At 34.1% G+C, this 16556-nt stretch overlaps 1 protein-coding gene and 3 long non-coding RNA genes across 8 annotated transcripts in view; all 4 read right to left on the bottom strand.

Moving 5' to 3' along the window:
* Nucleotides 1–16556, bottom strand: part of LOC123307283 (NADPH oxidase 5) — a 126387-nt gene that overhangs the window by 65055 nt on the left and 44776 nt on the right. The window lies entirely within an intron of this gene.
* LOC123307287 lies at nucleotides 1409–2316 on the bottom strand. The gene is made up of 2 exons (XR_006536967.1): nucleotides 2178–2316; nucleotides 1409–1608 (listed from the first exon to the last, which is right to left on the bottom strand). It is a non-coding gene; the product is annotated as an uncharacterized LOC123307287 (long non-coding RNA).
* On the bottom strand, nucleotides 4242–6287 carry LOC123307285. Its single transcript, XR_006536965.1, has 2 exons — nucleotides 5007–6287; nucleotides 4242–4435 (listed from the first exon to the last, which is right to left on the bottom strand). It is a non-coding gene; the product is annotated as an uncharacterized LOC123307285 (long non-coding RNA).
* LOC123307286 lies at nucleotides 6718–7889 on the bottom strand. The gene is made up of 2 exons (XR_006536966.1): nucleotides 7466–7889; nucleotides 6718–6911 (listed from the first exon to the last, which is right to left on the bottom strand). It is a non-coding gene; the product is annotated as an uncharacterized LOC123307286 (long non-coding RNA).

Raw genomic sequence — 16556 nt, 5'->3', positions numbered from 1 at the left:
AGCGGCCCATCGGTTTCGGTTAAGGCTGCATCCTCCGCTCCGTTTGAAATATCTTACTCTATACTACGCTATTACTACTAGGTTCACAAATAAGAATCGAAATGAAAAGCATGTTCTCCCTTACGAAGATCTGCCAATCTTTTCAAAAGATATGAGCAGTATCCAGTATCCGAGTTCTTTCATTAATTGAAAGTGTGAACTTAAATAATGAACACACAATTCTAAAGAAATTCTATTGACATAAGAATGAGCAGACGTAATAAGAAATTCTATAATAAGTTACGGCAGTTAGACGATGTCGTCGATGTCATCGCCCAATATCATGAGGAAGGAAGGAACACATCCAAAAGAAAACATCCAAAATTTCCACTATTAACTCAACTCAGAAATATTCAATAGAGAGATGTAAAATATTTAACTGTCAGTTTTCACCATAAGCAATATAATTGATGTACTAAAAATTGTTAAATTTAATTAAATGTACCAAAATTGTAAAATACAGGCTGAAGGACCGCTGGTCGATGGCCAATTGCATGGGCAATGAAGACATTCAATAATAATAATAAAGAAATTGTAAAAATAAAGTGCAGGGTTTTTTACTTTTATTTCCAGCAAAATTAATCACAATCACAGTATTCTGTCACAATGTGAAATACTATGAATTATTATAAGGTTTTGTACCATTGTCTCAAAAAGATAGCTAAACAAAACATGTATATGTAAGAACTATCACTCACTGGTGTTTTTATAACATAAAAAAACAATTTTATCGCAAATACTGTACATAATAATGTTTAATAAAGTCTATCTCTCTCTCTCTCTCTATACTGCATTCGGGAGCATTTAGCTCCCGAAAAGTTGAAAAATTCTACGGAATTTTGTCGTTCTTCAATTTAATTCGTACCACTTGTTTGAATTACGTTACGAATACGTGTTCACCTGTGATGGATCAAGAAATATATCACAGCATCATCTCTTCGTATTAGTGTTCGTATTCGGGCAGATTCTGGTTTGGTTAAGTGCTGTTCAATGGTTTTGCTACTGGAGTAGAACACGAGATCCGTGCTATGACGATAAGGATAATTAATACAGGTTGGAGCGTCGGAAGATGGACCAGAAGATACCTGCTGCTTGTTTATTCATTTCGACCAGCATCCGTTACCTTTGATCACGCACAGTTCCATCAGGAATATTCCTCGAAAGCATCACAAAGTCCAGTGAAAATCACGATATTTGTATCGACAGCGACATTTTTTGGACCCAAAATCACGGAAGTACCTATCTCTGCGAAACCTTATAGTGTTGTCTAAGTTGGGTTACGGATTAACAGTTTTTTATCCATGTCTTGATTCTGTCGAGAAATATGTGTTGCAGAAAATACAGAAATACTAAAATAAATATTTCATCTTCAATAAATTTTTATTTATTTTTTCCATCATAATGAGTCCTCACTTGACAAAACTCAGCATAAGTATTTATAGGGCGGCATAACATGTATTGCACACGAGCGATCAAACATATGGGTTCAATGGGTTCATCTCAATTATGTGTGGATACATTGAATCATCCACCGTGATAGTATGCGATCCTTCTCGATAAGTATAGGCTCTGAAAATGAAGGAAATGAATTCATGCCACCGAAAATAAATTGTTACGAAAAAACGATAACTTTGTTGGAATGGAAATATTATCTCATTTTTTTTAATGCAGATATTGTGTTTTAACCTCAATATTCAAAGGTACAGATTAGATCGAATTTTAATACCCAAGAATAGAAATCTATGTTCGTACGAATATAACTAAATTTTTCTCGAAGAACTAGAGGGCATTTCTAGCTAATAATTAAAAACCTACACATAATTCCATACCCATAGAAATGAATGTTCCGAATCGTACACCACGATAACTTATTCATATCTATAGAACATATTTAGGACCATCCTCAGCTAATTAAGAATTGTGTATTGTTGCTCAAATTATCACATAGTTATCGATAACCTCCAATGATTTCAATTTCTACGACAGTCAAATTCAAAACTAGTCATTTCATGTATAGAATTTTCTGAAATTTGTTTTTATAATGTACAATTTCCTAGAGAGATTCTTCTTAAAAATTTCGTTTATTCATATTCGACAATAATGGCGATATATTAAAAATAAGGGATATAATAACTTACGCTGCAATGACTGCGAAGAAAAGATATACTATCTGTTTCAGTTCCATGTCTTTTAACGAATAAACTCATTCGGAAAAGTTCCTTAAATACATTCAAAGCGTTTTCAATTTCATTCTAATCATTATTTGATGTGCCAGGATCGTAATGAAATCGTACATTCAATAATTGATAGAATAGTTTTTATGTTTATGGAACGTTTTATAATGTTTAAAAATGCAGTAACCATTTCATATTTCGAAATCATTCATATTATGTTCACGCATTGAAGCTTTTCTCTTTTAGTACCAAACAAAAAATCTCGCCATAATATTTCGGTGAATTTTCGTTGTGGAACCGAATGAAATAGGGTAGCTATCACATTTATCAAATAGAAACGATAAAAAAAAGGTTAAGCAATCAATACTACCAATACTTGTGTTTAGCCCATATAAAAGCACAAAATGCTTTGGTGAAACTCTGGAAAACTCTGCTATTTGCTGTAAAAAACATCACAATGTATTTCGATGCGTACGATCGCATATATTGCGAATGCTCGAGAATACCAGTCCTGGTTTTTATGCAACCATCTGCAGCTGACTATATACCCTTAATCGATTTCAGAGAGCATGAGCTCGATACGGTAAAAAAAAGGATGTGATAAAAACAACTTAAAGTTTCTTCCCAAAAGAACACACATGTATAACAGTTGTTCCAGAAACTCAGAAAACAAACGAATAGAGATAAATTTATAAGTTATCCCCATCAACTGTTAAACATAACAATTGGAAACTGAGTAAAAAAGGTCAACTAAGAAAATATTATTCGAAAGAATTAATTTTATTGACAGATGTATCGACTTGAACCGAAACGTAACCATAATTATAATAGATATCCTTGCAATATTTCCGATTTGACATCGATATATCCATTGGGACCATTACATTGGATTCGAAAGTATCGAAACCATAAGTTGTAATTAGAGACGATTTATTATAATTCGTGTTTGGTAAAACATTGTAACCTGGCGTACTTGTCTTCAAATGAAAGCAGTAGATGGCTCCATTACAATAGGACCTATTCCAATAAGAAGCGGAATTTTCCAAGGAGATTTGCTGACCCTCTATGGTTCTGTATGGCCCTGAATCACTTGTCTCATAGATTGAATTCTACGGATTTGCCATCAAAAGCGACAGTAGAACTACGATGAGACTGAGCATCTCCTTTACATGAACGATTTGAAACTTTTCGCATCTACCAAAAAACAAATGCAACTGATGCTGAAAATAGTGGAAGGATTCTCGGAAGACATCAAAATGAAGTTTTGACTTGAAAAATGCCGACTGCTGAATATAACCAGAGGGAAAATAGAAGATGGTACGTTCAAACTTAAGGAAGGTGCAGAAATTGGAGCATTAAAGGAAGGAGACACATACAAGATCTGGGCATAAAACAGGCAAGAAAAATCAATCAGAGCCAGGTGAAGAAAGAATTAACGGAGGAGTTCACCCGAAGATTGAGAAGGATAATGAGATCTGGCCTTAACAGCAAGAATTTGATGAAAGCGATCAATACCTACGCTTGCTCGACGCTGAGCTACTCATTCGGTATAATCTCTTGGACCACCACCGATTTAGCAGCCTTACAGAGAAAAATAAGGACGATGCAGAGTAAACACAATAAACATCACCCCAAAAGCTCAATAGAACGGACAGAGCTGCCAGCTGCCACGACATCTTAGGGGTAGAGGAATTATGTTGATAAGGATAATTAATACAGGTTGGAGCGTCGGGAGATGGACCAGGAGATACCTGCTGCTTGTTTATTCATTTCGACCAGCATCCGTTACCTTTGATCACGCACAGTTCCATCAGGAATATTCCTCGAAAGCATCAGAAAGTCCCGTGAAAATCACGATATTTGTATCGACAGCGACATTTTTTGGACCCAAAATCACGGAAGTACCTATCTCTGCGAAACCTTATAGTGTTGTCTAAGTTGAGTTACGGATTAACAGTTTTTTATCCATGTCTTGATTCTGTCGAGAAATATGGGTTGCAGAAAATACAGAAATACTAAAAAGAATAATTCATCTTCAATAAATTTTTATTTATTTTTTTTCATCATAATGAGGCCCTTTTTTGACAAAACTCAGCATAAGTATTTATAGAGCGGCATAACATGTATTGCACACGAGTGATCAAACATATGGGTACACTGGATGAAAACCCATTAAATCATCCTTCGTGATTATATACGGTCCTTGTCGATAAGTATAGGTTCTGAAAATGAAGGAAATGAATTCATGCCTCCGAGAAAATAAATTGTTAAGAAAAAACGATAACTTTGTTGGAATGGAAATATTATCTCATTTTTTTTAATGCAGATATTGTGTTTTAACCTCAATACTCAAAGGTACAGATTGAATCGAATTTTAATACCCAAGAATAGAAAACTATGTTCGTACGCATATAAATAAATTTTTCTCGAAGAACTAAAGAGCATTTCTAGCTAATAATTAAAATCCTACACATAATTCCATACCCATCGAAATGAATGTTCCAAATCTTACAACACGATAATTTATTCATATCTATAGAACATATTTAGGACCATCCTCAGCTAATTTTGAATTGTGTATTGTTCCTCAAATTATCACATAGTTATCGATAACCTCAAATGATTCCAATTTCTACAACAGTGAAATTCAAAACTAGTCACTTCATGTATAGAATTTTCTGAAATTTGTTTTCACAATGTAGAATTTCCTAGAGAGATTCTTCTTAAAAATTTCGTTTATTCATATTCGACAATAATGGCAATATATTAAAAATAAGGGATATAATAACTTACGCTGCAATGACTGCGAAGAAAAGATATACTATCTGTTTCAGTTCCATGTCTTTTAACGAATAAACTCATTCGGAAAAGTTCCTTAAATACATTCAAAGCGTTTTCAATTTCATTCTAATCATTATTTGATGTGCCAGGATCGTAATGAAATCGGACATTCAATAATTGATAGAATAGTTTTTATGTTTATGGAACGTTTTATAATCTTTAAAAATGCAGTAACCGTTTCATATTTCGAAATCATTCATTTTATGTTCACGCATTGAAGCTTTTCTCTTCTAGTACCAAACAAAAAATCTCGCCATAATATTTCGGTGAATTTTCGTTGTGGAACCGAATGGGATAGGGTAGCTATCACATTTATCAAATAGAAACGATAAAAAAAGGTTGAGCAATCAATACTACCAATACTTGTGTTTAGCCCATATAAAATCACCTAATGCTTTGGTGAAACTCTGGAAAACTCTGCTATTTGCTGTAAAAAACATCACAACGTTTTTCGATGCGTACGATCGCATATATTGCGAATGCTCGAAAATACCAGCCCTGGTTTTTATGCAACCATTTGCAGCTGACTATATACCCTCAATAGATTTCAGAGAGCATGAGCTCGATACGGTAAAAAAAAAGGATGTGATAAAAACAACTTAAAGTTTCTTCCCAAAAAAACACATGTATAACAGTTGTTTCAGATAACTCAGAAAACAAACGAATAGAGATAAATTTATAAGTTATCCCCATCAACTGTTAAACATAACAATTGGGAACGAAGTAAAAAAGGTCAACTAAGAAGATATTATTCGAAAGAATTAATTTTATTGACAGATGTATCGACTTGAACCGAAACGTAACCATAATTATAATAGATATCCTTACAATATTTGCGATTTGACATCGATATATCCATTGGGACCATTGGATTCGAAAGTATCGAAACCATAAGTTGTAGTTAGAGACGAATTATTATAATTCGTGTTTGGTAAAACATTGTAACCTGGCGTACTAGTCTTCAAATGAAAGCAGCGGATGGCTCCATTACAATAGGACCTATTCCAATAAGAAGCGGAATTTTCCAAGGAGATTCGCTGAACCCTCTATGGTTCTGCATAGCCCTAAATCACTTGTCTCATAGATTGAATTCTACGGACTACGGATTTGCCATCAAAAGCGCCAGTAGAACTACGATGAGACTGAATCATCTCCTTTACATGAACGATTTGAAACTTTTCGCATCTACCAAAAAACAAATGCAACTGATGCTGAAAATGGTGGAAGGATTCTCGGAAGACATCAAAATGAAGTTTGACTAGAAAAATGTCGACTGCTGAATATAACCAGAGGGAGAATAGAAGATGGTACGTTCAAACTCAAGGAAGGTGCAGAAATTGAAGCATTAAAGGAAGGAGACACATACAAGATCTGGGCATAAAACAGGCAAGAAAAATCAATCAGAGCCAGGTGAAGAAAGAATTAACGGAGGAGTTCACCCGAAGCTTGAGAAGGATAATGATATCTGGCCTTAACAGCAAGAATTTGATAAAAGCTATCAATACCTACGACAGCGACATTTTTTGGACCCAAAATCACGGAAGTACCTATCTCTGCGAAACCTTAGTTTCTAAGTTGAGTTACGGATTAACAGTTTTTATCCATGTCTTGATTCTTTCGCGAAATATGGGTTGCAGAAAATACAGAAATACTAAAATAAATATTTCATCTTCAATAAATTTTTATTTATTTTCCATCATAATGAGCCCTCTTTTGACAAAACTCAGCATAAGTATTTATAGAGCGGCATTACATGGATTGCACACGAGCGATCAAACATATGGGGGGTCCACTATGTGTGGTTCCATTAAATCATCCTCCATGATAGTATACGGTCCTTCTTGATAATAATACTTTCTGAAAATGAAGGAAATGAATTCATGCCTCTAAGAAAATAAATTGTTACGAAAAAACGATAACTTTGTTGGAATGGAAATATTATCTCATTTTTTTTAATGCAGATATCGTGTATTAACCTTAATACTCAAAGGTACAGATTAGATCGAATTTTAATACCCAAGAATAGAAAACTATGTTCGTACGCATATAACTAAATTTTTCTCGAAGAACTGAGAGCATTTCTAGCTAATAATAAAAAACCTACACATAATTCCATACCCATCGAAATGAATGTTCCAAATCTTACACCACGATAACTTATTCATATCTATAGAACATATTTAGGACCATCCTCAGCTAATTAAGAATTGTGTATTGTTCCTCAAATTATCACATAGTTATCGATAACCTCAAATGATTTCAATTTCTACAACAGTGAAATTCAAAAAAAGAATTTCTGAAATTTGTTTTTATAATGTACAATTTCCTAGAGAGATTCTTCTTAAAAACTTCGTTTATTCATATTCGACAATAATGGCAATATATTAAAAATAAAGGATATAATAACTTACGTTGCAATGAGTGCGAAGATAAGGTATGCTATCTGTTTCAGTTCCATGTCTATTAACGAATAAACTCATTCGGAAAAGTTCCTTAAATACATTCAAAGCGTTTTCAATTTCATTCTAATCATTATTTGATGTGCCAGGATCGTAATGAAATCGTTAAAATTAACATTCAATAATTGATAGAATAGTTTTTATGTTTATGGAACGTTCAATACATTTCCCTGCTTTTCGATTCATTGTTGAATTTTCAGTAGGCTGGCGTAACCATAGCGACCGTTGAAAAAGCATTATCATTCGTGAACTCATCATTCCTATGTGAACTCAACCTTCAGCGATAGGAAGAATCACCGACTGACGAATAATTATTTCTTTTATGTATCGATATCGAGATCGATATCCTTTTAAAGAGAGTGAAAGATAATTATAATCGTCTGATTATTAAAGAAGAAAATTTAATCAATTATCGTTTTTCTATTTATGAAAGAAACTTCAAGAGTCAGTAATATTATAAATAAAATACGATAGCCATCTATAATTATAATTTTTACAGAAGTAAGAAGTAAGATGATGAAAAATAGGTACTTCTGTCAACGATAGTGTTCGAATTGTGGACCATCATAAGATAAGCCTGCCAAACATCGCGAGAACAAACGATGGCAAATTAATCATCGAAATATTTATTCAGCAATCCGTGATTTCAATCATAGATCCTCAGGTTCACAAAATATAATGCATATTCAACGGTTGCTATGGTAACCCAGCCTACTTATAAATCAACAGAGAATTGAAAAGCAGGGAAAAGTACTGAATTTTTTCTCGTGTAACATTCATGTGAATAGCAACATGTGATACATTTTTGAAATCAGCAAAAAAATTTCAGCAAGGTGAAACAACTTTCAACTATAGTTTACATTTGAAAAATCAGAAATCCCTGTCGTATCTCGAAAATGACTGGATCAAAAAATTTCTTAATATCATATTCGAATTCCTCATAAAAAAGTGCCTGTAGAATGTACCAACGGATTTCGAGTACAAGTTCAAATAAGCGAGTTATTCAGCTTCATTAAAAATGACAATTTCTCAATTTTCGTTCATAACTCAAAATCTGTGACCCTTAGGCTGGATGTGTTTCCAGATTTGGAATAGTAAGGAAAAAAGAGCTCGAGAATGTGTCATCCGTTTTCCTTTATACTCCATTCACTTCTATTTTAGCACTCGGTGGGCCATGGAAATTTGTAAAATTTCACTTTGTATAGCACGAAAATATGAGGTTATGACGCTTGTCAAAACATTTTTGGATTTTAAATCAACGCTATGTTGCCCGTTTTACGTAAAAGTTTCTATTATTACGTATTTTATCATAATGTCGAATCTCTTCGGGAAATATGTGACGAACATAATTTAAGTTCATACAAACTGATTGAAGGCATACCGAATCCAGTTATTTGCATGGAAAATACAAGAGATCAGTATAATATCATGATGTGCACTAGCTTGAGGAGAGTTAATGTTCGTTATCTTCTGTGGCTTAAATTTGAATACGTTACATCAGTTGTAGATTTCAAAAATATTAACCCGAAGATGAAATGCATATGATGCAGTGGTTGGGAATGAGCATCTCTCGAAGGAATTAACAGATAATTACAAGAATGTTAAATTCTCCAACAAAAATCATCTTGCATCAATATAAGTAAAAGGAATTGAAGGAAGTTTCAAGTCAAGATCTTCAAACAAAATTTCACATGAATAAACAATTAACAGGACAACTGGCGCGTATTTGTGGCTGTTCATCCTAATACATTGATATAATAATAATAATTAGGTATTTATTGGTAGCTTAAGACATTTACAATGTATAGGGCAAGTCAAATGAAAAATAGAAAAATCAATTTTCGGGAACTTATTCCACGATGACATTCATCGAAAACGCTGTAGTAAACTTTTCGCATTAATTCCCTCAAATATAAAATACTCAAATGCCACCACTTTTTTGGGTCTCCCAATAGCAGGAAATTCTTTGTCATCTTCTTCATTTACCATCTTTCTGATTGTGGAAATATTCAGCTGAAATATAAGTCGTTTAGATTCAGATGAAACATTATATGAATTCTATTACATTGAATATTTTCGCTAGCGTCTGACGTATTGTGGATTTTAGAATATCAGGGTATAACTATTTGAATGAGCGGATGCCAACCTTACTCCGTTCTAGTTACTAAAACTTGAGAAAATTATTTCATGGCCAACCGACTGCTAAAATAAATTTGAATGGAGTATAGCTGCTATAGTTCTCGAGATCCCTTCAGTAGACAACGAATTTGGCCCATTCTGTATAATGAAAATGAATTATGGTTGGTGGTTTGTTACAACCAATTATTTCACATTCCCTTCTCCCTGAGGATCCTTTCCCGAACGTTCTTTGTCACCGACAGATAATAATCGAACAGAAATCGAAGGAAACGTTACAACGGTCGAAGAAATAACGCCAGAATAGGACGGCGAGTCCGGCAATTCCATAAATTCGAAATGCACGACCGAAATTAAGATAAAAAGTGACAATTATACTTATTCGCACTAATTCGAGCCGCATAACTCCTACACTTTATATCACGATTAATCAGGGTCGAATTTTCCAACGCTAACAACAAGAAAGTTTAATTAGAGCCGTGCCCGTTACGTTCTTTTCTTAACGACTGCGAATAACTCGGGCGGCGTTTTTGGTACGTACACAGAGATCCGTGTAGGAGGGTCCTGCTCGCTCTCTGCTTGTTGTTATTCCTGCTAATTGGCTTATTATTTTTAATGATGGACCGAAATTGTGCCGATATCGGCCAGAAAGTCGGGTACCGCGACCACGGTGACATATATTAATTCGTGATTAAATATTGCGTTTTGCGGGCAGGGTCGCATCTCGAACATTTGCCGGTGAAAATGTCTCGTTTTTTTTGTGAGTCTTTGACTTGTACAGTTAACAGTAGATTCTTGAGGTCAAAAGAAACACTTTTTTCCTTCACCATTTTTCCCGAATCGGCACCGTTTAAGAGATACAGGCTGTTGAAAAACCATAAAAATAATTATTTAATCAACTAGGTTATTAATGAAAGCGATTAATGTTCGAGATCATTAATCGCTCAATTAATAAACGAGTTGATTACAAGATTTTTTCGTCGACCACATTTCGAATTGAATGTGAATTTTTGATTGCAAAAATTTTCTATCGATACCTAGTCGAATTTGACACCTTATAATATATACAGGGTGTTCCTAAATTGAACGTACAAACGAAAAGGGGAGATTCCTTAAGTGAGTTTAAGAAAAAAATGTCCCATAAACATGGGGTCGCAAACGTTTCGTTTTCGAGATACAGAGTGTTGAAGTTTGAATTTTTTTCAAGTTTTTTCTCATAGTATCTACACTTCACAAGATATTCAACTGAAATTTGGCATAGATATTACATTTTAGAGTTCTCACCACGTGACCTGACAATTTCGATAGAAGATCTACAGGGTGATACACTGCCACCTGTTCTTCTGCAGAACTTTTTTTTGGTGAGCAACTGTTAATTTGAAAAAATGTAAAAAGAAGCTTTGTTCTTATACTAAACTTTCCGGTGTCTTGTAGTTTTGTCGTATCTACCAACGATTTCGAGAAAAAAAATTTTGCATTTTCACGAGGATTTCGAGAGAATCGTTCAAAATTTTTTTTCTCGGAATCGTTGGTAGATACGTCAAAACTACAAGAGACCGAAAAGTTTAGTATAAGAACAAAGCTTCTTTTCACATTTTTTCAAATTAACAGTTGCTCACCAAAAAAAAGTTCAGAATAGGTGGCAGTGTTCCAGAAAAAATATCACCCAGTAGATCTTCTATCGAAATTGCCATGTCGCGTGGTGAGAACTCTAAAATGTAATATCTATGCCAAATTTCAGTTGAATATCTTGTGAAGTGTAGATACTATGAGAAAAAAACTTGAAAAGAATTCAAACTTCAACACTCTGTATCTCGAAAACAAAACGTTTGCGACCCCATGTTTATGGGACTTTTTTTTCTTAAACTCACTTAAGGAATCTCCCCTTTTCGTTTGTACGTCGTTTTCGTAGAGACTGGAATTATTTTCGACCTTAAATTTTTTCATTTAACGGATGTCAAGTTGACATTTTTTTTTAAACTGGTACAAATATTAAATATATAATAACTGAACGAACAATTTCAATTTTTTTTCTCAAAAACTGTGAATTTAAGCAAAAAATTACAAGAGACCATATTCGGAATAAATAAAGCTATCCAAAATAACTTTTTCTTTGCAAAATATAAATATATATATAATATAATTCTTGCGAAACAAGGTTTAGAGGTGGCTTTTTCTACCCCTTTCAATCATAGAACACCTTCAAAAAAAATTTGGAAAGCCTTCTCGCTCCCCCTATAAAATATCAATATGAAAAACTGTTTTGGCTTCAATTCAAAGTTGATTTTCTTGATGACATATAACTGTCAAAAAGCACGCCCGAGAAAGAATAAAACTGCGACTACGCACATGCTTATGGAAATTCTGGTGCCTATGCTATGACTTGGATGTCGCTTGTGAAACACCCTACGCCCAACAAAGTTTTCAACCCATCCTTATATATCTTTTCCTCCTAATTCAGATCTTGCTCATACCGTAAGCAGAATTCAGGGAATTTTCAACATCTACATTGAAATTCCAAGCTCGTTAGCAATTGTAAAAACTATTGTACAGAAAGCGGGTAATTCGTAATTATACAATTATAGTAATGTCAGGGTAGAGAACATTCACAGAATGTGAGATTTATTTATTGTCAGCTCAACTCAACAATAAAATTTATTACACAAATCGCCATATACAATGAAGGCTCGAAAGATAACTAAAATGCCGAGAAGTGTTTCTCACTGAATAGGCTCGAGTTTGAGTTCTGGCCCAATTAATGCTAGAGGTGAATAGATGAATCAGCAGATTTATTATACTTGTTGGAAATATAAACACTCTTATCAGGGAACCTTTAGAATTGAAGGATATAACTGTTATTTATTGTAACCATATTAATGATGCGCCACAGTCTTATATGTATCAACACCTCATCATATCCAATTACGATCAAGCAAGACTAGCAAGAGAAAATCCATTTCAGGGTACAACAGTATTTGCGTTTGTATGACTATACATCAGACTTGATGCAACTCAATAATACTTCGAAAACCAGAACAAAAATTTTTCTCGAAAAATTGAATTCCTTACTTTTGACTTGTTGATGAAGAATCAGGTACATCTTTGGGATTCTCTCTCGAATGCATAAGGTATTAAATAGCTCCTCTTGTATATTCGTATACTTATTATAGTTAACGACGATAATCCTCATAACGTTTCACTGAACCAAGCAACCATGACAAAAATAGCGGATTATGATACTGAGATTACGAACGAATTGTATAAACGTTATTCTTCAGCGTTAAATGATCATTATCAACTTCGTCTGATTAAAATTTATTAACCAGATTTCGATTAAACGCTCCATTACGTTAATTCCCTATGCGATAAACTTTTCTCAAATGTCTTCATAGAAACGCTGCGGTTGAGATATTCCCCATTCGAAAAGAAAAATTTAGATTTACTTGGATAGATCGTCTGATATCTTGAAGGTTTTATGATTCGGCATAGGTTCTTGGCGATCTAGCTGACTAATTAAGTAGTTCTTGATTGCAGGATTTTTTTATTGAAGTCTAACATACTTTGATTCGAATTCTCTTACATTGAAGCATTAATACGTTTCATGAATGTGTTCAGCTTATTAAAACGGGCAGTAATCTAATTGTTTGAAAGCGTTCATTATGAAATAAATACTATAAAAAGGTAATTATATGAGAAATAACATACCTATGCATTATTATTCATTATTCCTTATAAAAAAGCTTAGTTTTCCTGATACGTCCCATCAGCTAACTCCCCCATTGATTAGTTTACATTAATTACCCACGCCTATTCTTTTCTCTCAAGAATTCATCTGAAAATTTCAAAAATTTTCACCTCTTAACTGTAATTTTTGAGATAATCAACTACAGTTTGAAATATATGCTTACGTCGAATTGAGAGAAAATATTTATTTTCATTTTTCTTTCTGAACTTTATGGTGGTGAGCTTACAAAATGAATTTTTCGTTTTGTTTGAAAAATGTTTGGAAAATGAGTGAATGCAGAAAGTTTATTCACAATTTATGTGAAATACAGGAACAGGAACTATGCAAACAAAATGGAAAAGGAATCGCTAAATTTCAACACAGCGTTTTCGGTTCATATGAATTTTAAGAACCAGCTCCTTGAGAATACAATATATTCAGTGACACTCCGTATAAGAAAAGCTTTCCTTGAAATGCTGAATTCAAGGCATTTCCATGTAGTGTGAAGGGGACTGCCAAAAAATAAACATCAACCGATTCGTCCAGCGCTATCCGTGAATTGCAAATAGTTATAAATCTCAGTCATTTACATAACATGTCATAAAGTACAGAAACTACACCAATAAACTTCCCACAGACTAATATAAATAAATAATCTTTTAGCCATTATGTCTTCACAGTTTATTTTAAAGAATGCTTTTATCGATTTGTAATTCGAATGAACCATAGGAATAATTTTCCTCCTTCCTCGAAACTTCATCAAAACCGTTATAAAAAGTTGTGAGGGTAAACTCCTGGCCAAAATAAGTAAGACTTTCTGTATATCAATATCTATGCAACACATCACAACGAATAGGTAGACGCATACTTCTGACCAGACAATGTGACAAGCAGAGATCTATTCCATTTTGCCGAAACAATAAAAACTGGCCATAAAGGTCACAAAAATCCGTTTTTTTGAATTATCTCCTCTCCTGGGCTTCAAATTGTTTTCGCATTCATTATAAAAGTTGTAGGGCATAACATTTTGTAAAAATTATGTCCGAAGCAGTTTTTTCTACGTTGGAACGTTTTCGAGATATATGGCGATGAATGTACATTAGACTGGATTTCTACATTGACCTTGGCTTTTCGCATGTGTGGCTGAGCTCCTCGCCCTCTAACACGGAAATGGTTAAGAATATGTGAAATTGCTTCAGACAAAAGTTGTATAGAATTCTATTATCTACAACTTTTATAATGAACACCGAAAGGGTTAGAGGTACAGGAAAGGAGATATTTAAAAAAAAAGCCTTGTTTTCATCTTCGAACTGTCAGATTAAGAAAACTACCCTTAATTGTTGTCAGATTAACTATCTGTATGAAAATCTGATACGCTCGAATATGTACAAGTAACATTTTAACGTTTTTTTTGCATTTTCAAAGGAGTGCTGGGACCCTGCGTCACTTTTGCAAATGTTGAAGCTAGGAAAATTAAAACATATTCATAAGATAGAGAATTTTCCAATCTATAAGAAAACATCAAAAAGCAAAAAAACAAAAACGTTTTCTTTCCGCAAAAAAAGATTTAATAGAGAAAGTCGGAGTGCGTCACATGCCCCGCATTGCGGGTAAGTGTGCGCACCCTCACGGGGTAAGTGAACGCAGTGATTAGTGAACCACACAATCAAAACAAATTACAAAATAATGTCATCAAAATGTTACAATATTAGAGAAATGCTGTTTATTGTCAATACAGCAGCGCCTTTTTACAAGCAGTGCATTATTGTTCGTGCCACAATTCTTGGTGAACACAACACTTGATACATTTCCCTGTTGGTGGCTCTTCATATTTTTCTGAACAAATAGGACAATATTGATCGAGTCTTAACCAAGAAAATCAACAATGTCATAATTTATTCCTCACTGAACTAATGCCCATATAATGAATCTATGCGCACACTTACCCGCGCACACTTTCCCCAGTAAGCCAAAATTTGAATTGACGTTCTTATAGAGTTGAGCAGCTGAGAGAACCTAAATTTTTTCATTATATATTTAGATTAATATGCCCATGATCGAATAAAATATTGTTTAACACTGAGGGACTCGGAAATTGGACCTGGCAGAATGTGCAGAGATGCTGAAAATTAACAAGAAAACTAATGAATTTGATTGATTGCAAATAAAAAGTTGAAGAAACGTGGCACAGCGCACTCCTATGAAGAACTAATATGGCGATTCTGCGCCCTTGCTTCACCCAAATGAACCCCTCTTTCATACATTGCGTAGTCGAGATATACGCACTGCGCACACTTACCCACTGCGCTCAGTTACCCCGAAGTGTCACTTTTTGATTATATGCAAATTCAATTTCTCCAAATTAACGCATTGCTACCATTTTCAGCCATATTGGCCAAAGAATACGCCCCTGGATTCCCCAAACCATATTAATGGTTTAATTTCGGAATACATTTCAACAAATCATCAGAATTTTCCAGTAAGCACCGTTAATTCATCATCGCAAGCGCGGTCCATTAAGCAATTTTGATAAAACCACTCACGTCCGCGAATATCCAATCCTCTCTTGTACCTTCCCACATAATTTCTTGCATTAAAAATCCATTATTTTTTTGTGTTAGCATCGAGAGGATGCGCTCCAAGAGTTGCACTCAACCTCCTGCTCCGTTTGATTTCGGAATTTGGTCCAGGTGATGACTTACGTGTACTACCGCCTGTGATGGATGTTCTCGAAACACGCGATCCAATTTTATAAAAAGATGCAAGAGATTTCGTGATAAGTGGTGTTTCATCTTCGATATATTATCGATAACTGCTTGTGTTTTGAAAACAGGCTCTCTAGCACGCCGATCATGATAGGTGGGAAATTCCATGGAGTGTACTCCTTGTATACTGCTCCACCAAAGTTCAGATATTTTGTGACCGCTTTAAAAGTTGCCGATTCTTGTCCACCAAATGTTACTTTATGAGACATCGAAAGTTTTCTCTATTAGATCTGAATTTTCAGTCCCAGGCAAGTTCTTAACGTTTGCTTTTCTAAAAATTTCGGATCAGTTATTGATTTAAGTTCTTACGATCAACTCTTGTTTTGCAATACGAGGGTATTTGAAAAATTCTTAGCCTACTTTAGAACCAAACAAAATTTCAATGTCAAAATATTTTATTACTCAACATATTGTAACG

The sequence above is a fragment of the Coccinella septempunctata genome, chromosome 2 (genome assembly GCF_907165205.1).
Source record: "Coccinella septempunctata chromosome 2, icCocSept1.1, whole genome shotgun sequence".
NCBI classification, from domain to species: Eukaryota; Metazoa; Arthropoda; class Insecta; order Coleoptera; family Coccinellidae; genus Coccinella; species Coccinella septempunctata.
The sequence above is the reverse complement of the archived record's forward strand: the minus strand, read 5'-3'. Positions and strand labels throughout refer to the sequence as shown.